The sequence below is a fragment of the Pecten maximus genome, chromosome 15, assembly GCF_902652985.1.
Source record: "Pecten maximus chromosome 15, xPecMax1.1, whole genome shotgun sequence".
Lineage (NCBI taxonomy): Eukaryota > Metazoa > Mollusca > Bivalvia > Pectinida > Pectinidae > Pecten > Pecten maximus.
In genome coordinates, this window is record NC_047029.1 from 16714907 (window position 1) to 16740026 (window position 25120).

Sequence of the window (25120 nt, forward strand, 5' to 3'; positions counted from 1 at the left end):
CCTGTCTCTTTTAACTCACCTGTTCATTGTTATGGCAACTTTCATATCTTCCAGAAATTTCAGTGTTCATTTTCATTTAAAGTTTGATCATCTTATTCTTCATAAGCAATTAGTTAGTTGTTGGTTTACCACCTACATGACTCTGCCTATTGTTAGGTTTCATCTTATGGACTATAAACCCAGCAAGGTTCTGTTCTCAAACAGTCACAACTGCATCTTCAAATACTGTTCTGACACAACCATTCTAAATAGGTAGATTTAAGGCTGTTTAATAAAATAAAATCCAGTTTTAACAAAAACACACATATTTCAAATTTAAGACATAAATATCTTGACGCATATATAATGATGCTATAAGCAAACCAATTATGGAAATCAGTTTCCTTCAAAAATATTTCTTAAAAAATACTGAACAGGAAAAATTCATTATTTTACTATAGATCTTGAGGTTTACACATCAAACAGCCGAGTCGCCTGAATGCTAACTAATCAAGTTCTTGAAAAAAATAAATATACTGACAAAATTAAGTCACGTACGAGAAAAAGGTTTCGTTCTAATTCGTTAGCTCAGACTAAAGAAGTAGCATAATTACTAAGTCATACCTGAAATGATTTGCAATGTACAATTTGAAAAAAAAAGGATCAAATACATTACTTGCATGATCACAACCATATAAAAACGATTTAATTATTTGGCAGACATGAAATAAATTTTATAGTTGTGTTGATACATATATCCAATATCTCTTATGATGCTGTGGAGCTTTGAGATGACGTGTTCTTTCGCTCCCCATCATTGACTAGATGGCGATCAGATGGTGGGCTTGAAATTGTCTTTTGACTATCTTCTGTCCATCAATTCATCAATGGTCCTTATGTTATCGCTATTTCTTGAGAAATATTCAGAAAGAATATTTCTCCAACTCCCTAACTAGGTTCCTTGTGCCCATTCAGTTTGATTCTGATCGGAAAACAAGATGGCTAACATGAAGCCATCTTAGATTTTGGCAGTTGAAGTTTGTTATCACTACTATTTCTTAAGAGGTTACCTGCACGGATTAGTTCTTAAACCTGGTTCCCCTAAATGGTCCGTTCAGTTTTGAGTCTGTTCAGAAATACAAAATGGCTGATAGGTGGCCATGTTGGATTTTGACAGTTGAAGTTTATTACAATTTCCTGAGAAGGAATGGAAGGATCTATACGTTCTCCTTGGTCCTGGATGTAGTTGTGTCCATTTAAATTTGAGCCTGCACGATCTGAGGGGAAAAAAATGGCTGTCAGGTAGCCATCTTTGATTTTGACAGCTAAAACTTATAGATGAAGAGCTCTGATGATTCCCTAACAACTGGAAAACTTAAAGACAAAGAGCTCTGATATGTAGCATTACGAGACAATGTACTGTATGTACTAAACTCCATTTTTCTATATACTAGAGGTCACGATGACTTGCAGCATCGTCGTTTTTAGTGTTTTACAACAGATAAAAAACTTCTGATGTTTCCTGTGAATGTCCACATGCATTGTCCCCGTTTTTATGATGACTAGATCACCAATTTTTACCCTGACATTTGTGTTTTACAGTTGCTAAGACCATAATATGTTTTTTTTGTCCAGGGTTTTGGATGTGTAGACACACAACAGCTGAGCACTTTTATTAAAGCTCTTTCCGTCTAAACTTTGTCATTGTTGATTCACATTGCTCTGTTAAAAAAAATGAAATAACTAAAGGGACAAATATGAAACTGTTTAAAATGAGATTTATTTTTACATCAGAAAGTAATTTTTTTTTAATTTTACGATATCATTGGCAGCTATATACAGGTTGGCATTTAAATACTATAAGGCAAAGAATTCTGTGACATTTTAAAAACTTTCTTACTTAAATGATATTATATTGATTTTTCCTTTCCAATCAGCCCAGGAAAAGGAAGAGTTTTGTGATAGGCATGCTCAAGTCTGTGTCTACATGTTTTCTCCGTGGAAGTCTGGACATTTCAATTCAAATGCGGTACCAGGAAATTTAACTGTTTCGTATGTTGGTACTCAGGTCATTACTTTTGTCAGGCTTGCCAGATACAACCCTGAGCATTATTAGGCTCGCCATCTTACCTAGCCCAAGTCAGCTGTACATGTCATGGTGTTGTGTCATTTCCTTTTAAAATAATCGTACTAGTCCTAGCGGAATGGATTTTGACACTACAGGGTTCTAGAAGGTTTTTTGATGCAGTTTATTGCATAGATCATCCCTGAAAGTTTTCAGTTTCATACGGAATTCATTATTTTTGAAAATGTTTCATCCTAATATATCTATGTTAAAATTTCTCAGAACAATTAATGCCATTTCAGTATTGTTAAAATTTCTCAGAACAATTAATGCCATTTCAGTATTGTTAAAATTTGCCAGAACAATCAATGCCATTTGAAAATTTCCAGAATCACACTAGTTTGCATAGCACATTAAAAAAAAAATGGAAAAAAATAAGTGAATTATTGTCCAAATATATGACAGAACACAATTATTGACTAATGACATATGACCTTTAGGTAATACTTCAAGGTCACTGTCATATATGTTTGCAAGTTTTTCAGTTTTGACACAGAATTAACCCTCATCCTTTTGCTTTCAAAACGGTTCCTGGATGGTCGATTAACAAATAATCTAATTAACATAAATGCGCAGAAACATGCTGTTTACTTGCCAGTTACGCTTTTCTTTCTCCGTACTTAGTCACACAGTCAGTAGAGAGCCAATGCCAGAATAGTATACAATGAGTTTTTTACATAAGGGCAAGTCAATTTAGTGTTCTTGGTAGTCTTAAGGCCCCAGTCAATATGTCTGTCGACTTAAATTACCGAGAACTGCTGTAGTTTTTGTAAACATTGATATATTTACACATTGCTACAATCACTGGTCGTCATCCTGAGTCATGATCATTTAAATGTTTGCCTGAAACAAGAATCATGTTACTGAATTAATCGGCAGACTATATATTTCTAAGGCATCTCTGTCACTGGGATGCTTGTGATTTGTGTAAGGCACTCTGATCTCTGTCATGAAGATGTTGCATTGGATTTTTTATTTTTTTTTTTGTGGATGTAGGTATTTCTGATGCTGATTGTATTGGTAAAATTTCTCCCCGATTGTTTGACGATTTATCTTTCTGGTTATTGATATATCTCACCATAACTCAACATTGACTGTCTTTTGATTGGATTACAAAAGTATTGGTGCGAATATCATGTAGATCAAGTCTGATTGTTGTAACAAAACACTTCACTAAGCATTTCAAAGTGACAATTACCTCTCAATGAAAACAGTGTATACTGCATAACCTATTGGTACTGGAAACAGCTTGATATTACACTGTATAGTGAGGTGTTATAACAATGATATACCCCAGGGATTGCCTCTTTTATATAAGCAAACACTAATCTCGGTTCTTTTTTATCTTTCCAGGATTATATGGAAGAGATATTGGAATCAAACGTATGTGTATTCTGAGAGATCTTAAGGTAAGATTTTCTTTTTAAGTTCAGGTATTTACTTATGTGGAAAGGGTCTCAATATTGATGTCCATAATATTAAAAGTGGTATAGACATCTAATTGCTTTGTTTTGGATATGATTGCTATGGTAACAATGGACCTGTTGGGAAAACCAAAGTACAGGTAGCTGATGATATACCATTGATGTGGCCGATCAAATTTGAACTCTCTCCATTGTCTGTAGAACCTCAGTTTACTTCAAATTGAAAGATTCCTTATTTACAACTCATGTTCCTGTAGTTCTAGCCTCTTGTTCCTGTAGTTCTAGCCTCTTGTGTCTGTAGTTCTAAACTCTTGTGTCTGTAGTTCTAGCCTCTTGTTCCTGTAGTTCTAAACTCTTGTGTCTGTAATTCTAAACTCTTGTTCCTGTAATTCTAAACTCTTGTGTCTGTAATTCTAAACTCTTGTTCCTGTAGTTCTAGCCTCTTGTTCCTGTAGTTCTAAACTCGTGTGTCTGTAGTTCTAGCCTCTTGTTCCTGTAGTTTTAAACTCTTGTGTCTGTAGTTCTAAACTCTTGTTCCTGTAGTTCTAGCCTCTTGTTCCTGTAGTTCTAAACTCTTGTGTCTGTAGTTCTAAACTCTTGTCTGTAGTTCTAAACCCTTGTTTCTGTAGTTCTAAACTCTTGTTCCTGTAGTTCTAAACTCTTGTGTCTCTAGTTCTAAACTCTTGTGTCTGTAGTTCTAGCCTCTTGTTCCTCTAGTTCTAAACTCTTGTTCCTGTAGTTCTAAACTCTTGTTCCTGTAATTCTAAACTCTTGTTCCTGCAGTTCTAGCCTCTTGTTCCTGTAGTTCTAAACTCGTGTGTCTGTAGTTCTAGCCTCTTGTTCCTGTAGTTCTAAACTCTTGTGTCTGTAGTTCTAAACTCTTGTTCCTGTAGTTCTAGCCTCTTGTTCCTGTAGTTCTAAACTCTTGTGTCTGTAGTTCTAAACTCTTGTCTGTAGTTCTAAACCCTTGTTTCTGTAGTTCTAAACTCTTGTTCCTGTAGTTCTAAACTCTTGTGTCTCTAGTTCTAAACTCTTGTGTCTGTAGTTCTAACCTCTTGTTCCTCTAGTTCTAAACTCTTGTTCCTGTAATTCTTAACTCTTGTGTCTCTAGTTCTAAACTCTTGTGTCTCTAGTTCTAAACTCTTGTTCCTGTAATTCTAAACTCTTGTGTCTGTAGTTCTAATCTCTTGTGTCTCTAGTTCTAAACTCTTGTTCCTGTAATTCTAAACTCTTGTGTCTGTAATTCTAAACTCTTGTTCCTGTAGTTCTAAACTCTTGTTCCTGTAATTCTAAACTCTTGTGTCTCTAGTTCTAAACTCTTGTGTCTCTAGTTCTAAACTCTTGTTCCTCTAGTTCTAACCTCTTGTTCCTGTAGTTCTAAACTCTTGTGTCTGTAGTTCTAAACTCTTGTGTCTGTAGTTCTAAACTCTTGTGTCTCTAGTTCTAAACTCTTGTGTCTGTAGTTCTAAACTCTTGTTCCTCTAGTTCTAAACTCTTGTTCCTGTAGCTCTAAACTCTTGTGTCTGTAGTTCTAAACTCTTGTGTCTGTAGTTCTAAACTCTTGTTCCTGTAATTCTAAACTCTTGTTCCTGTAGCTCTAAACTCTTGTTCCTGTTATTCTAAACTCTTGTTCCTGTAGTTCTAAACTCTTGTTCCTGTAGTTCTAAACTCTTGTGTCTGTAGTTCTAAACTCTTGTGTCTGTAGTTCTAAACTCTTGTTCCTGTAGTTCTAAACTCTTGTGTCTGTAGTTCTAAACTCTTGTGTCTAGTTTAAACCCTTGTTTCTGTAGTTAAAATGTTCTAGTTTAAACCCTTGTTTTAAAGCCAAGTTTCTGTAGGTCAATCAAAGGTTCTGTAATTTAGAATCCATGGTTGTTAAGCTCATGGATTATTTTTGAGCTCTTGTCTGACAAATTGTATGTATCCTGTTCTGTCATTCTAAATGTTGACACATTTATTCTAAATTGGTGTTTAATATAATGTACAGCGAAAGGTTCCTAGACGCTAGTTTTTTGCACACATTTAATGTAATATAGTCTTCAAATCTGGTGAAACGTTTATTAAACTGTAATCAACTTTCTACCAAAGTAATATTTCTGAAATAAGAAATTGATTTCAGCTTGAAATTTCCTTATAAATATTTATGACAATATTACATTTATAAAACAGTAACAATAGATATTGCCATGGTAACATAATTAAAATTATGGCATGTGCATGAAGTTTATTTAAGCGGCATATGATTATTACAAAAGTCTTTAAATTGGAATTCATGAAAACTACTTTTCCCAATAGTTGTTCATTTGTATATTAGATAAATAAAAAATGTCATGTTAACCTTCTTCTGCACTGGATATTTACAACAAAAACGAGTTTTACATGGAAGTTTTCATTGAATTTATTGATTTTGTATCAATTTTTAAAGGGAAAAATTTCCATAATGATTTGACGTTGCGCCTCGTTATATCATATTACCTGCCCACGTCCTTCATTAACTGTCTTTGTATAGAGGCCAGTAGATGATTGTTACCATCTATCATAAATAGCCTGCAAAATTGTCCTTCAATGTAACAGTCATCCTTAATTTGTCTGTTAGCCAGGAAATGTAGGGGTTTCCTTTTGTCCAGGGTACATTGTAGATTGTCATCCTTGTCAGTATGTACGAGAGCCCTCATTTGTCTTTTGATATTATTTCGTTCATTGTTTATATAAACGTGTGGGTAGTATTTTGTTCTTGAAGAGGAATAGATCATCGTTTAAAATCACTGAAAATGTGAGAGTTAATTTGACTTTCTTGCCAACGAGTAAATAATTCATTATGGTCGAACTGGGGGCAAATAATGGTTGTCTAAAATATTATTCTTTTTTTCATAAAGATTGGATCTGAAATTAGGTTTGATACTAAGCATGAGGCTGCCATTTGTGTTGGACCAATTCAATGAAATCATGTGATGTCTAACATCAATTTAAAAATGTTATTTCCTAGAAAACAATTGCACCATTTTGTCTAATTTTGAATTTCCTCCTGTAGTAAATTTATCAGTGAAACGTTTATTTTTCATCAGTCAATGTTGATGGCATCACTTTGATTAAATGGAAATGACAGTAATGTTCACAAGGTTGTGTTATGTTGCAGCAGAATCGCTTTGTGTAATAGTGATCAGGATAAAACTAACCAATCACAGAGGGAATATTACAAAATATTGTCAAAGATAAACAAACCAATCACAGCGAATAATACAAAATACTGATGAGGATAAAACAAACCAATCACAGCGAATATTACAAACAACTGCCCGGGATAAAACAAACCAATCACAGCGAATATTACATAATACTGATGAGGAGAAAACCAACCAATCACAATGAATAATGCAAAAACTGTCCAGGATAAAACAAACCAATCAAATGGAATAATGCAAAATACTGATCAGGATAAAACCAGCCAATCACAGCAAATATTACAAAATACTGATGAGGAGAAAACCAACCAATCACAATGAATATTACAAAATACTGATCAGGATTAAGCTAACCAATCACAGCAAATAGTACAAAATACTGTCCAAGATAAACCAAGATATATCGGGATGTTAATGTAAGGTTTTGGGTAATAAGTTTTGGAAGTTATTAAGTCACGTTCTATGTAATGATTATTGTATGTTCCTCTCGTGTTTTAGATAGGAAACTGTAATAAAAAATTACTATTGGTATTTTCTAGTATTTCTAGGGGTAAAATTATTGAAGTAGAAGTGTATATCGGATAAGAGGGGCTTAACCTGAGTGTATTTATAACGTATATGCCATTAGCATACATCATCAGCATTTCTTTAAAATCTCAACAAATCCTGAATGGCTAAAGGGATTTTGATTAAATTTGCTTTGGAGCATTTTTGGGTAAACAAGACTCAATATTGGTTAAATGGAAGGTCTTGCTTTTTGAGGTCAGAAGAGTGGGATACTATATGGAAAAATAGGTAAAATTATTTTTTTAATGTTTTTTTTTTTCTTGTTCAGATATAAGGAATTTTTATTCTTTTGGTCTGAAACATGATTTGGTGAAGGGGATGTAATGTTAGAAAGTCTTGATCACCTAAGGACTGTCCAGGCAAAGCTCAATAGAGGAAATCAAGTCTTTAGAATTGTTCTTAATTCATACAGATGAAGGGATGTTGAATAGAGTAAGAATGAAGCAATACCATGGTGAAGGGTCTCATTTTGATCTTTTCCTGCACCTTGGGGGAGTGTCTGCATGAGGCTCAAATCAAGGAATATATAAATACAGGATATTTGGTAGTTTAGAGTGTCTTTCAGCTAAGTTTACTTAGAATCATCTTAGGAACTAGAAAATCAAAAGTTATATTCTATAAATGAAGATATTTTGCCATGAGCAATAAAGGCCCTATGGACCTTTTGTCTAATGGTATCAAATATATCAGTTTCTTTGATTCTGAAGGAGGAAAACAATGAATCCATGTTAAGTTACATGTTGTGTTCTTAGATAAAGGACTTTGGTGTGTAATCTGGAGGTACTATAGGTATTCATAGTGAAGCTGTTGACATAAAGACACATCTTATTAAAACAGCTATCATCAGTATGTAATTACAACATTCAATCTGACAATGATTGGATTTCTGACAGGTGTGAGTGATCGTAACAACTGATCCTGTCATCGTAAAAACACCAGACAGAAATAAACAAATTGTCATCACTGATGTCAGCAGGTAACAATGTTGATGACATCTTCAATATCAAAGACAAACAAGATAGCAGCCATTTTTCTAGGATCACTAGCACATGTTGACTTCTCTGTAGAAACGCCTACAACACATGTTGTCTATGAGAACTGAGAGGGTTAGGTATCGGATGTCTCCATCATGTAGTCTATCTATCCGCTAAACACCATTTAATTGTATAAAGTGTTATAACGGCTAATGTGACAATCACATTTCTCTCTGCTACTTTACTTCTTGTAATCATACGGCTTCCACGTGCATCTGTATGTTGGTATGTTACCAATCACCGGTCTCCATTAGCTGTTAAACACTCGGTAATATCTGCATCAACTTATGTATTAAATGATAGGCGTTTATCTAGTAAGATTGTTTAGTCTTGATTTGAATCTCTTCACCATAATCACCACTTAATGTATAACTAGCATTCCCCTGCAGATTTCCACTACCTAAAGAAGAACCTGTTAATAGGTTGTGTAAACAAGTTGATGGATAATAATGTGTTAATACTTATCCTTCTATAAGTGTCTCTCAATGTTGGCTTAAAATTACTTAAATCATTGATGGGGCGACATAAACTATACTAAAAATAAACTAAGAATTAATGATTGTTACATGTTCATTATATTCACATAATCTTGAGTCCTACAAGTGTTGATAAAAGCAGAAAGATAAAAACCAAGAAAAAATTCATTCACTGCACCATCAGTCCCATGCAGCCTTAGGCTGTTACATCAACTTCTAATACATCTTGTTTTGATGTCATCCTGTTCCTCACATTGTGATGTCATCATTTTGCTCACATTGTGATGTCATCTTTTTTCTGACATTTTGATGTCATCCTTTTTCTCATATTGTGATGTCATCTTTTTCTCACATTGTGATGTCATCATTTTTCTAACATTATGATGTCATCATTTTTCTCATATTGTGATGTCATCATTTTTCTGACATTTTGATGTCATCCTTTTTCTCATATTGTGATGTCATCATTTTTCTCACATTTTGATGTCATCCTTTTTCTCATATTGTGATGTCATCTTTTTCTCACATTGTGATGTCATCATTTTTCTAACATTATGATGTCATCATTTTTCTCACTTTGTGATGTCATCATTTTTCTCACTTTGTGATGTCATCCCTTTTCTCACATTGTGATGTCATCATTTTCCTCACATTGTGATGTCATCCTTTTTCTCACATTGTGATGTGAGCTCTCATTGGAGATCTCTGTTTCAAATTCAATGGTTTTGATTGTTAACTTAATATATTTTAAAGCAATTGTGGAACAATTGAGTTATACCAATTTATTAGGTCACCTCGGACAATGTGTTAAGTGACCTATTTCAGTGACCTTTTGTCCTCCGTCATTCTCCTTCATCCATCTGTGAAGAATATACATTTTCAACTTCTCAGAAACCCCTGAACCAAATTCAGTGAAATTTTGCAGAAACCTTAAATACTTAACCAAAGTTCAACTAGAACTGTAAATCATATGCCGCAACCCACCAGGGGCCTAACAGGTGGGGCAAAAAGACAGAAATTTCAAAAAGACCCAAATAAGATAGAATCTAATACTCTTCATAGATGGAAGGGTCTTAAGGTGCTTCATACCAAAATTGTGAATTCCATGACCAAAGTGTCTCACGTTTTCCCCTGAGGTGGAAGTAAATTTTACAGTTTTTGTTGGTGATGATTGTTTGGAAGACAGAGGTTTTGCATAAAAATTTAAAGAGTTGCACCCCTTTGTTTATTTTGCGTCACTATGTGCAGGGCATCATATATTTTGCCACCTTAACAGCAAAACTTTCTACACCTGTACCACTTGGGAATATGTTACAGTAGGGTGTCAAGCACAAAAATTATACACTGTATAATATTGGAGTCCTTTGTTCAGTTTTGGTACAAATTTTGTCTGTGGTGGTAGCAAATTGTCGAATTATGTTTGTGAAGTCAGAATATAACAACTGTTTAATGTTTTTATTTTGCAGCCATGCCAAAATATCTGTGTGAAGTGAATATATAATATCCTCCGGGGTGACACTATGTTGATTTAGTATAGAACTGAGTCTATAAGTTTGTGATATGTTCTTTCCATCATACAGAAGGTACCGGACTCTTACTCGGTAAGATATTACAGAAAGTGCTGGACAAGTAATCATCTCTTACTCAGTAAGACATTATGGAAGGTACTGCACCATTAATCAGCTCTTTCTCAGTGAGACATTACAGAAGATACTGGACCAGTCATTATCTCTTACTCGGTAAGACATTACAGAAGATACTGGACCAGTCATCATCTCTTACTCAGTAAGACATTACAGAAGGTACTGGACCAGTCATCATCTCTTACTCAGTAAGACATTACAGAAGGTACTGGACCAGTCATTATCTCTTACTCAGTAAGACATTATGGAAGGTACTGCACCATTAATCAGCTCTTTCTCAGTGAGACATTACAGAAGATACTGGACCAGTCATTATCTCTTACTCAGTAAGACATTACAGAAGGTACTGGACCAGTCATCATCTCTTACTCAGTAAGACTTACAGAAGGTACTGGACATGTACTTTGTATACTGTATGTATCCAAATGTGGCCACATTCACACTTGAGCTCACAGGACCTGTGTCCTTGTTTCCATTGGAATCTCCAAAATCTGTTGCTCACACATGCCTTTTTGTACTCCAGGAAGATTTGGATTGAGGCATAATTGTTTTTCTATCATAGTGATTTACTATCTGGTCCGTAATCATGGATTCATTTTTCTTGATCAGAAGTACCAATGGTAGAGAATTTGGAGGAAAAAATAGAAAAAATATAAAAGATCCGATGCTATTTTAGGTTTGTTTTAGGAGGGATAGTTGTTATAGTGATTGTATGTTAGATTCCAAAGTAGAACTACTCGCTCTGATGTGAGCAGTTAGATTTTCTATGTTTGTGCGGATCCCATGAAGTGACACAATAAGACAATGTATAAGATGGACATTCCGTCAAAAAATTGAATTAGGTATTTCCTCCTGGGAACCTGTGTAACTAAGTAAATACAGCTACATATGGGCTTAAAACAGTGACGGTTCTACAGAGTATAGATTAAAATAAAACTAAAGAGATAAAAGGGATTGGAAAGGAAGACATTGAGAGAGATTGCTGTGGTGATGACTGCAGTAGAAAGCCTTTTCCTAAATATGGTCTCTCGCTTTTTGCGGTGGGAAAATAGAAATTTTATGACTTTCCCTGCACACATTTCTGGGTGATAAAATACGAGATGTCTCATTGCTGAGGGGTTTATTCTCATCACTATTGTCAGCTCTATTCATTGGACATTGGTTAGCTGGATTTCAATGTCATTAATGTAAATTTTCAGACAAAATAAACCAGCAATCTTGTACGTTGCCTTAATAATTCTTCCCTGCCATTTTTTTTTGTACATGTACTACTGATCTGTACTTTAACTAATCACTATAAGTATTGGAAGTGTATACTTTACAACAAAAGATTCTCTCCTTAGTCTTTATTCTCCAGTGTACATACAGTACAACTGATTTTTTAACAGTTAATTCCTCAATGGGTGGTCGGGAGGGGGGGGGGGGGGGGCCTGGGGGCAGTGGTAGCACACCTGCCTTTCATTAAGGTGGCCAGGGTTCAATTCCCTGATCAGACATGAAATTGGGGTCATTTGCCAGACCATATATGATTCCCTCCATAAGTACTCCTTCCAGACCTTAGCATGCTTCCATCTGGCCATACAAGAGGGATTGCCATGGTAAATAGAAGTTGGTATTACTTGTTTCAGGATTGTTGTAACATAAAAACTGAAGAATTTTAAAGAATGAGAAGGTATTCAGATCCCAAAGTAGGTTTTGGTTTTAGTCTGATTTCAAATTTCTTACTGAACATTTTCAGAAGGTTTCATTCTAGCACCAGTGTTATTTTGAGGTGTTATCACCTTGTAGTAGTTGGTGGCTACCTCACTGACCATCATATGGGGAACCTTCGCATATCATCCAGAGTAATAAGGTTAAAGTGTCTCACCCAACGACCCAACCACCACAGCATAGAGCGGCCTGTTTCTCAGCTTCCGGAGCAAAAAAAACACCTGCCAATGTTAGTGAGCGTCAAACCATGCACCTCAGATGTTCACCTGAGATTACGTTGGCGGTACTCTAACTGACTGAGTTATTCACCTGAGATTACGTTGGCAGTACTCTAACTGACTGAGATGTTCACCTGAGATTACGTTGGCAGTACTCTAACTGACTGAGCTATTCACCTGAGGTTACGTTGGCAGTACTCTAACTGACTGAGCTATTCACCTGAGATTACGTTGGCGGTACTCTAACTGACTGAGCTATTCACCTGAGATTACGTTGGCAGTACTCTAACTGACTGAGCTATTCACCTGAGATTACGTTGGCAGTACTCTAACTGACTGAGCTATTCACCTGAGGTTACATTGGCAGTACTCTAACTGACTGAGCTATTCACCTGAGATTACGTTGGCAGTACTCTAACTGACTGAGCTATCGTGGCCACGTTAAATGTACGGTGGGCTTATTATCGAAAAATGAAATGATAATAGTAAGCACTTTTGATATTTTGTAATTGGACATAAATGAAGACATTATCTTAATGTTGGATATTTGACAAAGTTTAATCACCAGACTGTTATATGATAATGGTCACAGTCCGACTGTTATATGATAATGGTCACAGTCCGACCGTTATATGATAATGGTCACAGTCCGACCGTTATATAATAATGGTCACGGTCCGACCGTTATATGATAATGGTCACGGTCCGACCGTTATATGATAATGGTCACGGTCCGACTGTTATATGATAATGGTCACAGTCCGACTGTTATATGATAATGGTCACGGTCCGACTGTTATATGATAATGGTCACGGTCCGACTGTTATATGATAATGGTCACGGTCCGACTGTTATATGATAATGGTCACGGTCCGACTGTTATATGATAATGGTCACGGTCCGACTGTTATATGATAATGGTCACGGTCCACAACTCTGATTTTATATAACAGGCAATGTCTAACAAGGGTGTGGAACATTTCTGATCAATTCTGAACTGTTAACAAGCTTCAGGAGAAGGTGCTAGTGATCTCTGCATGTTTGCATGCGTGATGTCAGTTTCATCATGCATACCCTTTAAAAGATGAAAAGACTGTGCACGCGAGCAAAAGATTGTGTAATTACATTAGCGGATTGAGGATGTCAGGCAATTGTTCTCTACTTACAAATGTGAATGAATAATTGGTGTTTATTTTATTGATAGTGGAAAGTGACGGCTAAAAAGGCGGTTTAGCTATTACAGGGCTTAGAGGTATCTATAGCGGGAGGTTGGAGGGGCCTGTTGGACGCTGGACTGAACTTAAAGGTATCTATAGTGGGAGGTTGGAGGGGCCTGTTGGACGCTGGACTGAACTTACAGGTATCTATAGTGGGAGGTGGGAGGGGCCTGTTGGAAGCTGGACTGAACTTAAAGGTATCTATAGTGGGAGGTGGGAGGGGCCTGTTGGACGCTGGACTGAACTTAAAGGTATCTATAGTGGGAGGTTGGAGGGGCCTGTTGGACGCTGGACTGAACTTAAAGGTATCTATAGTGGGAGGTGGGAGGGGCCTGTTGGACGCTGGACTGAACTTACAGGTATCTATAGTGGGAGGTTGGAGGGGCCTGTTGGACGCTGGACTGAACTTAAAGGTATCCTATAGTGGGAGGTTGGAGGGGCCTGTTGGACACTGGACTGAACTTAAAGGTATCTATAGTGGGAGGTGGGAGGGGCCTGTTGAACACTGGACTGAACTTAAAGGTATCTATAGTGGGAGGTTGGAGGGGCCTGTTGGACGCTGGACTGAACTTAAAGGTATCTATAGTGGGAGGTTGGAGGGGCCTGTTGGACGCTGGACTGGACTTAAAGGTATCTGTAGTGGGAGGTGGGAGGGGCCTGTTGGACGCTGGACTGGACTTAAAGGTATCTGTAGTGGGAGGTGGGAGGGGCCTGTTGGACGCTGGACTGGACTTAAAGGTATCTATAGTGGGAGGTGGGAGGGGCCTGTTGAACACTGAACTGAACTTAAAGGTATCTGTAGTGGGAGGTGGGAGGGGTTTGTTGGACGCTGGACTGAATTTACAGGTATCTATAGTGGGAGGTTGGAGGGGCCTGTTGGATGCTGGACTGAACTTAAAGGTTACCAAAGCGGGAGGTGGGAGGGGTTTGTTGAATGCTCGGTATCTATAGCGGGAGGTGGGAGGGGTCTGTTGAAAGCTTGGTATCTATAGCGGGAGATATGTGAGGGGCCTGTTCAATGCTCGGTATCTATAGCGGGAGGTTGGAGGGGTCTGTTGGAAGCTGGGCTAAAGGATACTTTGGTTTATGTAAATATGTTGGTGGGTGAACGACTCTTACTTTGGTACAGAGGAATTCTCTTTAAGACACAATTAAGTACATAGCAGTGGTGACATTTTACACCTACAACACAAAATTATATTGCTACAAAAGTGTCATTACTTTACCTGTCATAATGGAATGACATTTCCATTTGGTGGTATGATCAGTTCTCCGATTGTGTTGTAAAGCTTTGATAGTAGCACCATAGGATTGGTACAATTGCCCTTTATAAATCCCCGATCAGCTGACATTTAACAGAAGAAATTGCAATACTAAACTCGTACAGAATAGACAAAAGATGAGTCAACACAGACATTAATATTTCTCATTGACAGAATTATATAGTATTAGTCCATACCCTTACTTTTTCCATCTCCAGTTTTTAAGATATTTTAAATCATAAAGTCCCCAATAATATTCTCTATATATTGCTCAAATTCAACTAATTTAATTGTAGCCTAAACTTCAAGACTAGTGTTATATGTATTACAGCCTGAGCCATATAATAACAACAACACGTACAGCAAATCATTCCCCAACCAGATGTGAAATTTTATGCCAAAAATGCATAGATGATAAATTTGTAATAAACAAGCTTGTTCCATGAGATACAGCCCAACACACTTTTTTTTGATGTTAAAGTTAAGATATAAGTCAGTTTGAATATATGATAGAGCTCTGACCAATTTGTCTTTATGTAGGTCAAAGGTCAAAATATAGGTCAGCATGACCTAAATTTTCACACATAACATCTCACCTCACTTCTGTGACCCAAGCTGAAAGCATGATGTCCCCAATGCAAAGCTAAAGCTCCCCCCCCCCCCCCCCCCCCCCCCCTCCTTCTAGTTCCTTATGGGAGACTACTAAGTATTTGATCTTAAACTATTTTTTTGTCAAATTAAATCTAATGTTTATTGTTATTCTAGAAAAATGAAGTTTTGTAAAACCATTTTTCCACATGGATGGAATTTGAAAGATTAAAAAGAACAAGATTGACCAAAATCTGTTCATATGATCTAGTATGTCATGCTGATCGTCTACTACATTGTATGTGTTTCCTTTGACTTTATTCATGCATACAAATCTTTGATAATCAGCCTTTTGATTGGTCATACCTCCTTTTAATTGGTCATACTTCCTCTTAATTGGTCATACCTCCTTTTGATTGGTCAACCTCCTCTTAATTGGTCTGCACCTCCCTTTCATTGGTCATACCTCCTTTTCATTGGTCATATGTATTTCAATTCGTCATACCTCCTTTCGATTGGTCTAACGTCTTTCAATTCATTATACCTCCTTTTGATTGGTCATACATCCTTTTAATTGGTCATACCTTCTCCCACATTCTTACACAATTTTCTCAGCTGTCTTGAATATGTCATGTCCCCCTTGTGATATTCCTTATTTGGTCCTATCCCATTTCTGCATGAATTCCTTGATCAGCATTTTCTTTGATCAGAATCCTATCTACATAAACGAGCTATATATTGCATGTTCAGATCACACAGAATTCCTTATTCACCTGATTTGAAATGATAAATTTCAGATTGAATAGTACATTTCCTGTCCTCCCCAACCCCAACTCTCTCCATATTCTTATCAAGCATATCTAGGATATCTAGATAAATAGGCGCCCCAGGTATCTAGATAAATAGGCGCCCCAGGTAACTCAGGAAGAAATATTTCCCCTGGTGCCTTTTAATACTACTGTCTGTTATCTTGGTAATCAAACTTGACAAATCTGTGAGTATCTTGATTAGAGAGCTTTCAATTTAATGTTCAAACCAACCGGTTCCAACAGGGTTGTGATGTACACCTGCCTGCCTCTCCATAGGTCATGGCAACTGATTGTTCACATGAATCTCTGTGTTTTCCTGCTCATTACAAAATCTGATACCGTCCAAGTGGCAGATGTGAGATCACTGACTTCTGACATCATATCATGGATTAATAACATGTACACCAAGGTTATAACATACTGACATGTACACCAAGGTTATAACACACTGACATGTACACCAAGGTTATAACACACTGACATGTACACCAAGGTTATAACACACTGACATGTACACCAAGGTCATCACACACTGACATGTACACCAAGGTTATAACACACTGACATGTACACCAAGGTCATCACACACAGACATGTACACCAAGGTTATAACACACTGACATGTACACCAAGGTTATAACACACTGACATGTACACCAAGGTTATAACATACTAACATGTACACCAAGGTTATAACATACTAACATGTACACCAAGGTTATAACACACAGACATGTACACCAAGGTCATCACACACAGACATGTACACCAAGGTTATAACATACTGACATGTACACCAAGGTTATAACATACTAACATGTACACCAAGGTTATAACACACAGACATGTACACCAAGGTTATAACACACTGACATGTACACCAAGGTTATAAACACACTGACATGTACACCAAGGTTATAACACACAGACATGTACACCAAGGTTATAACACACTGACATGTACACCAAGGTTATAACACACTGACATGTACACCAAGGTCATAACACACTGACATGTACACCAAGGTTATAACACACAGACATGTACACCAAGGTTATAACACACTGACATGTACACCAAGGTTATAACACACAGACATGTACACCAAGGTCATAACACACAGACATGTACACCAAGGTTATAACACACTGACATGTACACCAAGGTTATAACACACAGACATGTACACCAAGGTTATAACACACTGACATGTACACCAAGGTTATAACACACAGACATGTACACCAAGGTTATAACACACAGACATGTACACCAAGGTTATAACACACTGACATGTACACCAAGGTTATAACACACTGACATGTACACCAAGGTTCATAACACACTGACAATGTACACCAAGGTCATCACATACTGACACTGTACCCCAAGGTTTATAACACACTTGACATGTACACCAAGGTCATCACCACACTGACATCGTCACACAAGGTCATCACACAACATGACACCATGGTTATACACCACTGACATGTACATCCAAGGTATAACACTGACATGTTACACCAAGGTTATAACACACTGACATGTTACACCAAGGTTATAACACACTGACATGTACACCAAGGTTATAACCCACATGACATGTACAACCAAGGTCATCACACACTGACATGTACACCAAGGTCATCACACACTGACATGTACACCAAGGTCATCACACACAGACATGTACACCAAGGTCATCACACACAGACATGTACACCAAGGTCATCACACACAGACATGTACACCAAGGTCATCACACACTGACATGTACACCAAGGTCATCACACACTGACATGTACACCAAGGTTATCACACACTGACATGTACACCAAGGTTATAACACACAGACATGTACACCAAGGTTATAACACACTGACATGTACACCAAGGTTATAACACACAGACATGTACACCAAGGTTATAACACACTGACATGTACACCAAGGTCATCACACACTGACATGTACACCAAGGTTATAACACACAGACATGTACACCAAGGTCATCACACACTGACATGTACACCAAGGTTATAACACACTGACATGTACACCAAGGTTACAACACACTGACATGTACACCAAGGTTATAACACACTAGCATGTACACCAAGGTCATCACATACTGACATCTAACTAAGGTCATCACATACTGACATGTAACTAAGGTCATCACACTGACATGTAACTAAGGTCATCACAAACTGACACTGACATGTACACCAAGGTTATAACACACTGACATGTAACTAAGGTCATCACACACAGACATGTAACTAAGGTCATCACACACTGACATGTAACTAAGGTCATTACACACTGACATGTAACTAAGGTCATCACCCACTAACACTGACATGTAACTAAGGTCATCACACTAACACTGACATGTAACTAAGGTCATCACAAACTGACATGTAACTAAGGTCATCACACACTGACATGTAACTAAGGTCATCACAAACTGACATGTAACTAAGGTCATCACACACTTACATGTAACTAAGGTCATCACACACTGACATGTAACTAAGGTCATCACCCACTAACACTGACATGTAACTAAGATCATCACACTAACACTGACATGTAACTAAGGTCATCACACACAGACATGTAACTAAGGTCATCACACACTAACATGTAACTAAGGTCATCACAAACTGACATGTTACTAAGGTCATCACACACTGACATGTAACTAAGGTCATCACACACTGACATGTAACTAAGGTCATCACCCACTAACACTGACATGTAACTAAGATCATCACACTAACACTGACATGTAACTAAGGTCATCACACACAGACATGTAACTAAGGACATCACATAGTGATACTGACATTTAACTAAGGACATCACACACTAACACTGACATGTAACTAAGGTCATCACCCACTAACACTGACATGTAACTAAGGTCATCACACACTAACACTGACATGTAACTATCATCATCACACACTGACATGTAACTAAGGCCATAACATAGTGATACTGACATGTAGCTAAGGACATCACACTAACACTGACATGTAACTAAGGACATCACACTAACACTGACATGTAACTAAGGTCATTACACTAACACTGACATGTAACTTAGGTTATCACATAGTGATGCTGACATGTAACTAAGGTCATCACACACTAGCACTGACATGTAACTAAGGTCATCACACACAGACATGTAACTAAGATCATCACACTAACACTGACATGTAACTAAAGTCATCACATAGTGATACTGACATGTAACTAAGGACATCACACTAACACTGACATGTAACTAAGGTCATCACGCTAACACTTATATGTAACTAAGGTCATCACACACTAACATGTAACTAAGGTCATCACACACTGACATGTAACTAAGGACATCACACTGACACTTATATGTAACTAAGGTTATCACACACAGACATGTAACCAAGGACATCACACTAACACTTATATGTAACTAAGGTTATCACATAGTGATACTGACATGTAACTAAGGTCATCACACACTGACATGTAACTAAGGACATTACATAGTGATACTGACATGTAATTAAGGTAATCACACACTGACATGTAGCTAAGGTCATCACACACTGACATATAACTAAGGTCATCACACACTTACATGTAACTAAGGTCATCACACACTTACATGTAACTAAGGTCATCACACACTAACACTGACATGTAACTAAGGTCATCACACACTGACATGTAACTAAGGACATCAAACACAGACATGTAACTAAGGTCATCACACACAGACATGTAACTAAGGTCATCACGCACTAACATGTAACTAAGGTCATCACACACTTACATATAACTAAGGTTATCACACACTAACACTGACATGTAACTAAGGTCATCACACACTAACATGTAACTAAGGTCATCACACACTTACATATAACTAAGGTTATCACACACTAACACTGACATGTAACTAAGGTCATCACACACTTACATATAACTAAGGTCATCACGCACTGACATGTAACTAAGGTCATCACACACTTACATATAACTAAGGTCATCACACACTTACACTTACATATAACTAAGGTCATCACACACTGACATGTAACTAAGGTCATCACACACTGACATGTAACTAAGGTCATCACCCACTAACACTGACATGTAACTAAGGTCATCACACACTAACATGTAACTAAGGTCATCACAAACTGACATGTAACTAAGGTCATCACACACAGACATGTTACTAAGGTCATCACACACTGACATGTAACTAAGGTCATCACACACTGACATGTAACTAAGGTCATCACACTAACACTTACATATAACTAAGGTCATCACACACTTACATGTAACTAAGGTCATCACACACTGACATGTAACTAAGGTCATCACACACTGACATGTAACTAAGGTCATCACACACTTACACTTACATATAACTAAGGTCATCACACACTGACATGTAACTAAGGTCATCACACACTGACATGTAACTAAGGTCATCACACACTAACACAGACATGTAACTAAGGTCATCACACACTGACATGTAACTAAGGTCATCACACACTGACATGTAACTAAGGTCATCACACACTAACACAGACATGTAACTAAGGTCATCACACACTGACATGTAACTAAGGTCATCACACACTAACACAGACATGTAACTAAGGTCATCACACACTGACATGTAACTAAGGTCATCACACACAGACATGTAACTAAGGTCATCACACACTTACACTGACATGTAACTAAGGTCATCACACACTTACATGTAACTAAGGTCATCACACTAACACTTACATATAACTAAGGTCATCACACACTAACACTTACATATAACTAAGGTCATCACACTAACACTTACATATAACTAAGGTCATCACACACTTACATGTAACTAAGGTCATCACACTAACACTTACATGTAACTAAGGTCATCACACACTGACATGTAACTAAGGTCATTACACACTGACATGTAACTAAGGTCATCACACACTGACATGTAACTAAGGTCATCGCACTGACACTGACATGTAACTAAGGTCATCACACACTAACATGTAACTAAGGTCATCACACACTGACATGTAACTAAGGTCATCACACTAACACTTACATGTAACTAAGGTCATCACACACTAACATGTAACTAAGGTCATCACACACTGACATGTAACTAAGGTCATCACACATATTGACATCACCTGATTTTGTAGAATTTCAAAATTTATCCTGAAAGTTATTTTCAGTACCACCATATAGTATTTATTCAGTGCTCTGTTTATTTTATATAGGCCATTGAACTCATGTAGGATTATGACCTCTTGTTTTATAGATTTGTGTTGAAAAAATGTTACCTATCGATGTCAACACAGAGCAAGGTGTGGGCCTTCATTTTGTAATCTGCAGAGTCTACATCCAGACATGGTGCACAGCCTTGAATACGTAATCAAATGATATCAATTTATGTTCACAACATGTATCTGTTACATAACCTTACTGAATACATTTGTAATGTTAAGTAGAAGCTGTACAATTCAACATTGGTCATTTGTATAATAAGCATTAATGAAGCCAACTAATGTATTTATGTTAGCATCAAAACGGGAAGGCTGAGAGGTAGACAGATAAAATAGATTTATATTATTCTTATATGTTGATCTGTTGATTTCTAATCAATTTGGCACATTAAAATTCAATAAAGTTTTGTTGAAATTGAAATTAATGAAATGCATTAGTTAAAACCTCAAGCAGTAATTGTTGAAAAATAAAAAGACATGTCTTAATTGCCTGTCAAACAAGTCTTCAGGATTTTGTGACAAGCCACCTTTGAGACTGTGAAATCCCCAAGTTATGTGTTAGCTGACATGATATGTCATTTTTTGCACTGATGCCCTAGAGTTTGTCCTAACCCACGGTTCACATGTACTGTATCCTTGTTACTTGTGTTAGCAAGATTCCTGTTTATTCTATGGATTTGTTTCAAGTGCTCAATGAATAAGGGGTCAACACTCCCCAATATTAGGTCATGGGTCAACACTCCCCAATATTAGGTCATGGGTCAACACTCCCCAATATTAGGTCCACAGGTCAACACTCCCCAATTTTTGATCATTTGTGTCAACACTCCCCAGGTCCATTGGTCAACACTCCAAAATATTAGGTCAAGGGTCAACACTCCCCAATGTTAGGTCATGGGTCAACACTCCCCAATATTAGGTCCACATGTCAACACTCCCCAATTTTTGGTCATTTGTCTCAACACTCCCCAGGTCCATTGGTCAACACTCCAAAATATTAGGTCAAGGGTCAACACTCCCCAATGTTAGGTCATGGATCAACACTCCCCAATATTAGGTCATGGGTCAACACTCCCCAATGTTAGGTCATGGGTCAACACTCCCCAATGTTAGGTCATGGGTCAACACTCCCCAATATTAGGTTATGGGTCAACACTCCCAATGTTAGGTCCATGGGTCAACACTCCCCAATGTGAGGTCATGGGTCAACTCTCCAACTCTCCCCAATGTTAGGTCCATGGGTCAACAATCCCCAATGTGAGGTCATGGGTCAACACTCCCCAATGTTAGGTCATGGGTCAACACTCCCCAATATTAGGTCATTGGTCAACACTCCCCAATGTTAGGTCAACAGGTCAACACTCCCCAATGTTAGGTCATGGGTCAACACTCCCCAATATTAGGTCATGGGTCAACACTTCCCAATGTGAGGTCAACAGGTCAACACTCCCCAATGTTAGGTCCATGGGTCAACACTCCCCAATGTGAGGTCATGGGTCAACTCTCCAACTCTTCCCAATGTTAAAGTCCACAAGTCAACACTCCCTAATGATCTGTCCAAGGGTCAAACCCCTCAATGTCCTCGATGATGGACGGATTGACACTCCCAAGTATTAATACTAGGCCCATGTTGGTCAAATTCTGGTTGGGTTTTAGTTTTTGCACTGAACAAGGTCTGAAGTTACAGACAGCCGAACCAGTTCTTGAGGTGCTTCATTGAGGGAATGTACTTTTACAACTGCACAGATGCAAAATGTATCAATTTACTGACACAATTCAGCTTTTAACTTTTCATGGAAATATATTGGAACTGCAAAGGTTGATTAAAATTATCAATGTCATTTAAGATACAGCAACAGAAAAAATAAAATTGTATTGTAGCTTTTTTGCTATGTCATATCCAATTTTTCTTTAATATTGTTTTACAGATCCTGTTAACAGGAGTTTGGTAGGACAAGTTCACCAGGCTTTAGTAGGTGGTGAGGCATCTGCTAAAATCTAAACAGTATCAGTAATAGACCTGAGATATTTAACTACATATCTGTTCCAGAATTGTATCGGTTTTTTGCAGGATTGTTAACTTAAGATGTTAAGGGCGACATACATCACTTTCTTCTGGGAGGAAAAAGACTTGTCAACTTAAAATAAAAACATTCAGAATTTTTTTTTTTTTCCATTTTCATTTAATGCCGTTCTAGCAACAAGGAACAATTTTGTATTGATGCACATAATATTAATGAAAAAGTTAAAACATACTGAATCGAAGAACAGCGAAATATTGAGAAGTTTCATCCGGAAAATCCTTTAAGGATATATGCTAAGTATGCTAGCAGCTATTTTCGTGAGGTTCTCACAATTTTTTACTTACACGAGAATGTACTGAATGTCTGATGCAATAAGGTTAAGAAAGAGATTGTTCTACTCAGGGGTCGACCTTGCACATCCCCACGCTGTAGTTGTACAATCCACGCACAGCCACACTAACAACAATTGTACAGACAGTAAATGTTTCTCTGCAGTCTTTTTTTGTGAGATGTTTTCCTTACAACTTCTAGTTTTGCCTAGAATCACCTACCTACTACAATGAATTAGGTTTTGTTTGATGTTTCTATTCGCTACTTCCATTATATAGAAGTCAACCTTCAGACTGGCCTACATGTTCTGTGCCGAAACAATAAATTTGGTGTGTGGTTATTCATAAAAACATGTCTCGGGTTCTTTTAGAACATTTCTGTTTCTCCATTTAAACACTTTAAAGGTTAAACATCTATTTCATTACTACTGAAACCTTCCCTGAAGGGAATACAAAAATACCTTCCAGATTAAAAGTCCAAATTTCATTTGTTCAGAATACAAATATTTCCCTTGGAATTTTTTTTATTTTAATTTAACAGTAAGAAACATACATAATGATACAACCTATTTTTGGATAAAGCTGTGTAATATTAGCATCTTATTCTACATAAACATAGCATCAACATCAAATGACATTGTGACAGAACAGTCGCTACAGGTATGTGACAGAACAGTCGCTACAGGTATGTGACAGAACAGTCGCTACAGGTATGTGACAGAACAGTCGCTACAGGTATGTGACAGAACAGTCGCTACAGGTATGTGACAGAACAGTCGCTACAGGTATGTGACAGAACAGTCGCTACAGGTATATACAAATATACTGCATTTTGAAAAAGCTCTGAGGCAACAGTTCTGTCTGCATAATAACTCTTATTATTTTCATTTTCCCAAATTGAACATCAGTATTAGGCCACAATTTCATCTAAAAAACCAGATTTGAAAATAATAATGACATATGTTAATTAAACCTTTAGATAAAAATATAAGATATTACATACAGAATATCTTGTAAGATTTATTCAAATACAAGAAATTGTAGAATATCAAGTTTCAACTATTTTCTCCGTATTTTTGTTTGGTTTTTTTTTCATATTACAAAATTTATTTTTTATTTATGTATATTTTTTATGAAGGATATCTAGATATTAAGATATTTTCATAACATCCTTACTTTTACTGTGAGTATAGTCTATATAGTGTTTACTG

The 25120-nt window shown here is 37.0% G+C and overlaps 1 protein-coding gene across 5 annotated transcripts in view; it reads left to right on the forward strand.

Annotated features, from left to right (window-relative positions):
• LOC117344307 (zinc finger CCCH domain-containing protein 10-like) overlaps nt 1-25120 on the forward strand; it is a 234247-nt gene that overhangs the window by 157958 nt on the left and 51169 nt on the right. For all 5 annotated transcript variants that reach the window (XR_004536149.1, XM_033907011.1, XM_033907016.1 and 2 more), the window contains one exon: nt 3458-3513. The gene's annotated coding sequence lies outside the window, so the exon portion shown is untranslated. The remainder of the gene's footprint in view (nt 1-3457; nt 3514-25120) is intronic.